Genomic DNA, 9,361 nt, shown 5'->3' with positions numbered 1-9,361 from the left:
AAAGCAGGCTTTCTTCTGATTTACCAAAGTTATTATCGGAAATGGTTATAGAATATCATCAAATGTATTTCTAGCATCTATTAGCATGATCATGAAGTTTTCTATTTTGATGTACAGATGCCATAATAAGAGATTGGCAGTAAATCTGCTTCATATTCCTGAGATAAAGCCAGTTGTTCGCAGTGCATTCTTTCTTTTAGTATGCTCCTAAATTCCACTTTCCTGATATTATATTTAGAATTTTCCATCTATATTTTAGGCAAATTCATGTCATACATTGGTCAAGGATTGCCATCAAATTATGCTGACTTAATAAAATAAATTGGGAAACTACCCACATTTTTTTGTTTTGTTTTGTTCTAATAACAGAATGTTACCTCTGCAGTATCTACGGTTGGACTGTATTGACAATTTTTATAGTATAATATACATGATCAATCTTTATAAATGTTTAATGGACTCTAGAAAGGATAATGTATTTCCTGTAGGAAATAATATTTGGCTGCAACTGTAGCTATAGCTATTCAACTTTCCTATATTCTTCAGATCTTTGTTTTAATTAATTAATTATTATTATCGTTATTTTGAGACGGAGTTTCACTCTTATTGCCCAGGCTGGAGTGCAATGGTGTGATCTTGGCTCACTGCAACCTCTACCTCCCAGGTTCAAGTGATTCTACTGACTCAGCCTCCCAAGTAGCTGGAATTACAGATGCCTGCCACCATACCCGGCTAATTTTTTATTTTTAGGAGAGGTGGGATTTCTCTATGTTGCTCAGGCTGGTCTTGAACTCCTGACCTCAGGTAATCCAGCCTTCCAACGTGCTGGGATTACAGGCGTGAGTCACCGCGCCTGGCCTGTTTTAATTTATTTACTTTTATTATTTGACTTGTCAAATAGCAAAACAGGTGCTCTTGTTTTCTTCGTGATGCACCACACTTTTTTTTTTTTTTGGCCTTCTCTGAGTGCTATTCTATTCATAAAGGCTCATGATTAAAATTCTTTTATTTTTTAATTGGCTTTTGTGAGCACTGTCATGATTAAGATTCTTATAAAATTACCTTCTTTAAATGGGAAAACATATTTGCAAACTATATATCTGACAAGGGGTTAATATCCAAAATATATAAGGAACAGAATTCAACAACAACAACAACAACAAAAACACCTGATTTTAAAATGGGCAAAAGCTCTGAATAGGCATTTCTCAGAAGAAGATATACAAATGGGTAACAGGTACGTTTTTTAAATGCTCAACATTATTAATCATCAGGGAAATGTAAATCAAAACCACAGTCAGATATCACCTCACCCCAGTGAGAATGGCCATTATCCAAAAGACAAAAGATAAGTGTTGGCAAGAACGTGGAGAAAAGGGAGCCCTTATACATTGGTGGGAATGTAAATTAGTACAACCATTATGGAAAACAGTATGAAGCTTCCTCAAAATATTAAAAATAGAAGCAATCCCACTATGGGGTATATATCAAAAGGAAATGAAATTAATATGTCAAAGAGTGATCCTGTGATTATCACAGCACCACCTACAAGAGTCAAGGTATGGAATCAATCTAAGTGTTTATCAATGGTTGAATGGATAAAGAAAATGTATATACACATCTACTGTACTCACCTATTTTCACACCACAGTTGACTGTGGGCAACTGAAACACTGGGAAGCAAAACTGTGGATATGGGGGGACTACTGTGCTGCATGATCTCACTCATGTGAAATCTGAAAAGGTTGATCTAATAGGAGTAGAGAATATAATGGTGGCCGGGCGCGGTGGCTCAAGCCTGTAATCCCAGCACTTTGGGAGGCCGAGACGGGCGGATCACGAGGTCAGGATATCGAGACCATCCTGGCTAACACGGTGAAACCCCGTCTCTACTAAAAAAAAAAAAAAAAAAAAAAAGAGAATATAATGGTGGTTAGCAGAGGTTTGGATGGTTAGACAGGAGGGAGATTTGGTCAGTCATAATAATTACAGTTAGATAGAAGCAATAAATTTCAAAAGCTCTATTGTACAGCAAGGTGACTATAGTTAATGATGAAACATTGTATCCTTAAAAAATGTAAAGAAAGTGGATGTTATGTGCTCTCACCACAATTACTATGTGAGGTAATGCATTTGTTCGTCACTGAAATTTAACTATTCTACAATGTTTATATACTCTGAAATGTCATGTTGTACATGATAAAAACATACAATGTTATCTGTTAATTTAAAATAAATAAATAATTTTAAAAAGAAATTACCCTTGTTCATTTTTAGGGTGAGGAGTAAATTCTACTATGCCATATGGATACTGAGTAACTATTTTTGTTTGCATTTAGTTATCATATCTTCACCTATCCTATTACTCCTAAACTTTCTGTGATTTAGATAAATGTTTTATAAATAAAATATAGTTAGAATTTGTAAATATTCTGAAAACCTCAAGCTGTAATAGTGGAGATGAAGCTATTTATTTTTATTGTGAGTCTGATATAGTTGGTATATATGTCCTCTTTTTAAAACATGTTTTTTCTTTTTCTTTCATTACTATGTATACTGTCTTTTCCTATATAGGCTGTGCTTCCCTTATTTCAATATTTTCCAGTGTTTTTGAAAGTATTTATCCTATATTAACATTTTTCTACTGGTTATCTGTTTTTCTTTTCCCCTTTCCTTTCCTTTCCTTTCCTCTTTTTTGACACAGAGTTTCACTCTTGTCACCCAGGCTGGAGTGCAGTGGTGCAATCTTGGCTCACTGCAACCTCCACCTCCAGGGTTCAAGCAATTTTTCTGCCTCAGCCTCCCAAGTAGCTGGGATTACAGGCACGTGCCACTATGCCTGGCTAATTTTGTATTTTTAGTAGAGATGAGATTTCCCCATGTTAGCCAGGCTGGTCTTGAACTCCTGACCTCAGGTCTTCCACCTGCCCCGGCCTCCCAAAGTGCTGGGATTACAGGCATGAGCCACCGCGCCCGGTCCGTTTATTTGTTTTTCAAAAGTATTCTTGAAACCCCATTAATTGCTTGTCAAAGTGAAGAGTAAATGTAAAATAAATACTGTTATTTTACATTTATGTTTGCCACTCCCCCACCCATATAAACACTTCTTTTATCGTTAACTGTATATAATAAAATCAATGAACCAGGGGATGTGATGAAGATAACTGTTACTGGTTATAATGCATTCAAGGTCAGAAACTAGTACAAAGAATGGGAAAAAAACCTGTCAGGAGCAACACTGCAACTTTTTGAAAAATTTTTTCATCACCCAATGTGGTGATAATTTATTTACTCCTGGTCAGTTGTGCAAAGAAAATATTGGTTCTTTGTTTTTCTGCAACACATCTAATCTGCATGAGCCTTACCTGATAGGTCGCAGGGAATAACAAACATTTCATTAATGGTTTCTAGGTTTCTTTAGTAACACACTTGCCTTCAGGTAAATGCTCAGTATTTTGAATGTTCCCTTCCTCAGTGAGAGAGGTTCCATGTCTCCTTCTCTTTTAATAAGGGCACTAATTTCATCATGAGGCACTACCCTCTTGGCCTCATCTAAGCCCAATTACTTTCCAAAGGCACCATCTCCAAATACCATTACATTGGGGGTTAGCAGCTTCTTCAATATACACATTTTGGGGGGATGTAACCATCCAGCCTACAGCAGCTACTTATGCACTTGATATTTTCCACAAACTGTTGTAAACATAAGACACTGTTTTCAGTTTCTGTTGAATCATTCCTACAACCTGAACAAACTTTGCCCAATTCCATGGGTCAAATTCTGGATCACTATTCCAGCAGGGCAGTAGGGACAAACAGCAGCTAAAATGACTTAAGTTTTACCACTGAACTGATCAGGATGAGGTTCCAATTCAACCACTGATAGCTGGACCTGAGTTTTCTCATCTGCAAGAAAGGGACCGATAAGAAAAATAGCTAGCTATGTAAGTGCTAGATAGGCCCTGTGCCAAGCATCTTTTGTAAACATTGAGGTAAATACTATTGTTATACGTATTTTGTTGATGAGGGAATTAAGGCTTAGTGAGGTTAAGTAAAAACGCTGAAAGTTAATCCAAGTCAAGGAGCTTGAATTCCAACCCAGTTCTGATTCCAAAACCTAAGCCATACAATGGGTGTACATTTTACATAAGAAGGTGCATACAGAGTAGTTATTGGGAGCTATTATTGTTATATTTATCATTGTTGAAGATGAACTTCCTAAGTTCAATTCTTTCATTCATTTGTTCATTCATTCCATATTTATGGAGCCCCTGTTATACGCTGAGCTAAGCACTCTGGCACAGCCGAGCCGAGCCTGCCCTTTCTTCTCTCTTTCGTCCTCTGTTCACTCCCCTGGTACTTGATGCAGGCAAAGCCCTGTAATGGAATTCCAAGTTGACAGATTCAGTCCATGAGCCTTGCTGTCTCCGTGTGGGTTCTCCCTGAGGCGAAGCCTGAGACAAGGACTTGAGTAGTCTTTCGGGATGCCTCTTTACTGAGGAGATGTCCTTAGGAAGCAGAAGTGAGGGGTGGTGACAGTGAAGCAAGGAAGGAGGAAAAGCCAGTGTAAGGATGCATGATCAAAGCTGCTACTCTGGACAGCAGTGCTGGATTCTGCCAGGGCCTCTTGAGAAGTGTACAGAATGCCTGTCAGACCGTTTCCCTGAAGATGACAGGGGCTAGAGCATTTACCTGCCCACTCTACTCTGTACTAAATTCATTGGGGGTTGCCTCAGGAGATGTAAATTTCAACCTGCACTTGTCTATCCTACAGAGGCTGGAGGCAGAATGCAGAGACTCCACATATGCACGAGGTGGGTTACCAGTGCAAGGTGAGTCTGAGCCGTCTAGAACCTGCCTCCGGAGATACAGCTGAAAGTTTGTACCTGATACACAGGGTTCCTGCCTCCCCGCTGCGTGGCTCCAGTTCCAGTCTCTCTATGCTTCATATTACAACACATTTTATTCAGAGCAATAGCCCTCAGTACCAGGAAAAGGTTAATTGATGTTCCACTAACTTGGTTTACCTAGGTAGCAGCAGTAGGAGAAGTTTGGTGGCATAATTTGGATAAAGTCCCTGGCTATCAGGCCACAGGTGAAAAATCCCTGGCCCACCATCATATTCTCAAAGAAAGCCACTCCTCTTCAGCTCAAACATCTAGAGTTGCTTCTGCCATGTGCAACTGAGAACATCGACCAATATAACCCCCATGACACTGGATAAATGATATTTTGATATATGACATTTGGCCTATGTTATTATGAGGAATTAAGACCGGATTAGTCCTAGCAATAACAATAAACTTTAAGACTATCTGTGTAGGGCAAAGTACCAAGAAACATGAAACATTCAAAATTGGAATTTGTTTTCTTTTTCTACCAAGAGTCTGAAAACTCAACTGTACATAGAAAGCAGATTTTTTGGCACATGGTCAAAGAAATTTTTCTTTGAAATCATTTCTGCCCTTACAATTGCTGCTCCTTTTATCTTAGATTGATTGTTTCTTTTGTCATTATGTGCCAAATATTTTACACAAAAGATAAAATGCAGCAAAATAAATCAAAGTAAAATGGCTGTCCTTCATGGCTAACTTTTATTTTCCGCTGGATTTTGAGTGATTTCCTAAGAGTTCAGAGTTCCAGAGAGCAATCAGAGGTGGATTTTATTAAATCATGGATTATAGAACTTTACAGTTTGAAAACCAGAGTCCAATCTTCTTGTTTTGAGGTTTCAGATATAGATTAGAAAAACCCTGGTGTATTGTTCCTTCTCTGCAAACACATCTGTTGTTAGAGAAGCAAGTGCTATCTTGTTCTGTACAGACCTTTACTTACAGCAATTCTTTCTGCCCATGGCTCTCAAATCAGGGATTTTGCTGATGAAACAGATGAACAAAGAGATGAAAGTTAAAACGGCCTTGGCATTCAGGAGGGAGGAAAATGTATGTGCTGGGCTTCAGGGCTTTTTCCTGAAAGTGGCCCCCATGTGGCAGGAAGTTTCTTCCCTTTCCTGGGTTCTCCCCTGAACTCCAGATTTAGTCAAATTTATTTCTCCTCAGGGTCCTTTTAGTTTCTGCTTAATGAGACCAGGGGTTGCTGAGTGTTTGATTGACACTTAGTTATGTACAGCCTGTATTCATCTTCCTGAGAAAGGACATTGCACAAGAAAGGATTGCCAGTGGCAACCGTGGTGGCATTTCTGAGAGCAGCAGCAGCATTCTCAGCAGCTCTGTTCCCCACCCCAGTGGAAGGAAACCCCACACTGACCAGCGGATGGAGGGATGGAGGGAGGCCTGACTCCTAGAGCAATTATAAAATCCCTATGCACAGAGACCTTGCTTTCTTTCCGGTCAACATTAGACCTGCTCGCTTTTTACCCACATACAGTTCTCCTGATTTCTAGGACACCTGAGCCAAGTCTAGGCTGGAGGAAAATACTTCTAGAGTAAAATCAGATTGGTGCAAAGGAGTTGCAACATCTCAACTGGCTTCATGGATCAAATAACATTTCCATGTCACATTCAGGCACCCGAACTGATCTGTTTGCTGGAATCCTCCAGCTAAGAAGTGCAAATCTCTGCCTGCCTATAGCAAGGTCCCAAGCAATGCCCTTGGTGGCTTAGCCAGGACACGGTGACTTGGAATACAGCTTGCTAAGCGTGTGGCCTGGCCAGAATGGTGTAACTGGCAAGCTAGCTGGAACAAGTTCTTCTGCTTCAGGCCAGTGAATACTTATGTCAGGCCAGGAGTAAAGAAAATGGATTTCACTTACTTTGTATCCTGTGTATTGCCTGGGGAGAAGGTGGCAAGTGAAAGCAGTTTTTTTTTTTTTTTGTCGGTAGCACTTTTGGTAGCTCCGCTAAGCTTGCTGCCTGTGCCCTCCCTTTCTGTCCACCTCTCCTTTCCTCTGCAGGACAGGACTTAGCACACTGCACATAAATATACATATGACAGTTCACATCCCCTGGTTTCAAGGGGATTTTTTTTTTTTTTTTTTTTTTTGAGACAGAGTTTCGCTCTTGTTTCCCAGGCTAGAGTGCAATGGCGCGATCTCGGCTTGCTGCAACCTCCACCTCCGGGGTTCAAGTGATTCTCCTGCCTCAGCCTCCTGAGTAGCTGGGATTGCAGGCGCTTGTCACTACGCCTAGCTAATTTTTGGTATTTTTAGTAGAGACGGAATTTCACCATGTTGGCCAGGCTGGTCTCGAACTCCTGACCTCAGGTGATCTGCTTGCCTCGGCCTCCCAAAATGCTGGGGTTTTAATAAAGCTGGATGGTCCTTCTAATTCAAACTTTAAAAACAGGTAGATCGAGTAGTGATTTATTGAACAACCCTCAAACTGAAAAGAAAAAACCCCACACTTTGATGGAGGTATAATGGACACAAAATAAACCACATGTGATTAAGTGTGCAATTTGATAAGATTGTTCCTTTTATTTTTAGTTGACACATGATTATACATATTTATAGGATACAGAGTGATATTTTAATACATGTATACAATATGCAATGATCAAATTAGGGTAATTAGCATATTCATAACCTCAAATATTGATCATTTCTTGGTGAATATTCAAAACCCTCTCGTCTAGCTTTTTCAAAATATACAATGAATTATTATCTGTAGTCACCCTATAGTGCTATGGAACACCAACTTATTCCTCTTATCTGCCTGTAATTTCCTGTCTGCTAAATACCCTCTCCACAGCCTTCTCTCCCTCCTATTCTTCTCAGTCTCTAATAACCACAATTCTGCTTGCTACTTCTATGAGCTCAACTTTTTTTTAGCTCCCACATAGGAGTGAGAACGTGTGGTATTTATCTTTATGTGCTTGACTTGACTTATTTCACTTAATATAATGTCCTCCAGGCTCATCCATGTTGCTGCAAATGACAGGATTTCATTCTTTTTTATGGTTGAATCGTACTCCATTGTGTATATCTACCACCTTTTCACCTTTTCTTTTCTTTTCTTTCTTTCTTTCTTTCTTTCTTTTTTTTTTTTTTTTTTGAGGTGGAGTCTCACTCTGTTGTCCAGGCTGGAGCACAGCAGTGCAATCTCTGCTCACTGCAACCTCCACCTCCTAGGTTGGAGCGATTCTCCTGTCTCAGCCTCCCCAGTAGCTAGGATTACAGGCATGCGCCACCACGTCCAGCTAATTTTTTTAATTTTATTTTTAGTAGAGACAAAGTTTCTCTGTGTTGGTCAGGCTGGTCTTGAACTCCTGACCTCAGGTGATCTGCCTGCTTTGGCCTCCCAAAGTACTGGGATTACAGGTGTAAACCACTGAGCCCGACCCCATGTTTTCTTTATCCATTCATCTGTTGATGAGCATTTAGGCTGATTCCATACCTTGGCTATTATGAATAGTGCTGCAATAAATATAGGGTTGCAGAGATCTCTCTGACATACTGATTGAATACTTACTCAGGGGTGAGATTGCTGATCATATGGTAGTTCTACTTTTAGTTGTTTGAGGAACCTCTTACTGTTTTCTATTAGGTTAAAGCAAAAGTAATTGCAATTTTTGCCATTACTTTTGATTGCGGTTTTTGCCAATAAAAAGTAATGGCAAAAATTGCAATTACTTTTGCACCAACAATATAATAGCTATACTAATTTACATTCCCACCAACAGTGTATAAGAGTTCCCCTTCTCCCAGTTGTCACCAGCATTTGTTATTTTTTGTCTTTTTGATAATTGTCCTTCTGACTGGGGTGAGATTATATCTCACTGTGCTTGTTTTTTGCCTTTCCCCAATGATTAGTGATGTTGCACATTTTCTCACATACTTCTTGGCCATTTGTATGTTTTCTTTTGAGAAATGCCTAGTCAGAGCCTTTGCTGAGTTTTCGATGGGATATATATATATTTTTTTTCTGGTTGTTCAGTTGTCTGAAGTTCTTGTATATTCTAGATATTAGTCTCTTGTCAGATGAATAGTTTGCAAGTGTTTTCTCCCATTCTACAGGTTGTCTCTTCAGTCTGTTAATTCTTTTCTGTGCAGAAGCTTTCTAGTTTAATACTGTTCCATTTGCCTATTTTTGCTTTAGTTGCCTGTGCTTTTGAAGTCTTACCCAAAAAATCTTTACCTAGACCAATGTCTTGAAGTGTTACCCTTAGGTTTTCTAAAGCTGTCATCATAACCAAGAAAATGAACATACTCTTCACCCCCTAAATTTTCCTGTTGCCTGTTTGTCATCCATTTCTCTCATCCATTCCTGCTCCCTGACCTTCCAAAGCTCCGCCCCAAATCCCCAGGCAACCACTGATCTGCTTCCTCGCAGATTAGTTTTCATTTTCTAGAAGTTTATATGAATGGAATCATACAATATATACTGTTTTTATCTGGCTTCTT

This window comes from Piliocolobus tephrosceles, chromosome 4, assembly GCF_002776525.5.
Source record: "Piliocolobus tephrosceles isolate RC106 chromosome 4, ASM277652v3, whole genome shotgun sequence".
NCBI classification, from domain to species: Eukaryota; Metazoa; Chordata; class Mammalia; order Primates; family Cercopithecidae; genus Piliocolobus; species Piliocolobus tephrosceles.
This window is presented reverse-complemented; position numbering follows the sequence as displayed.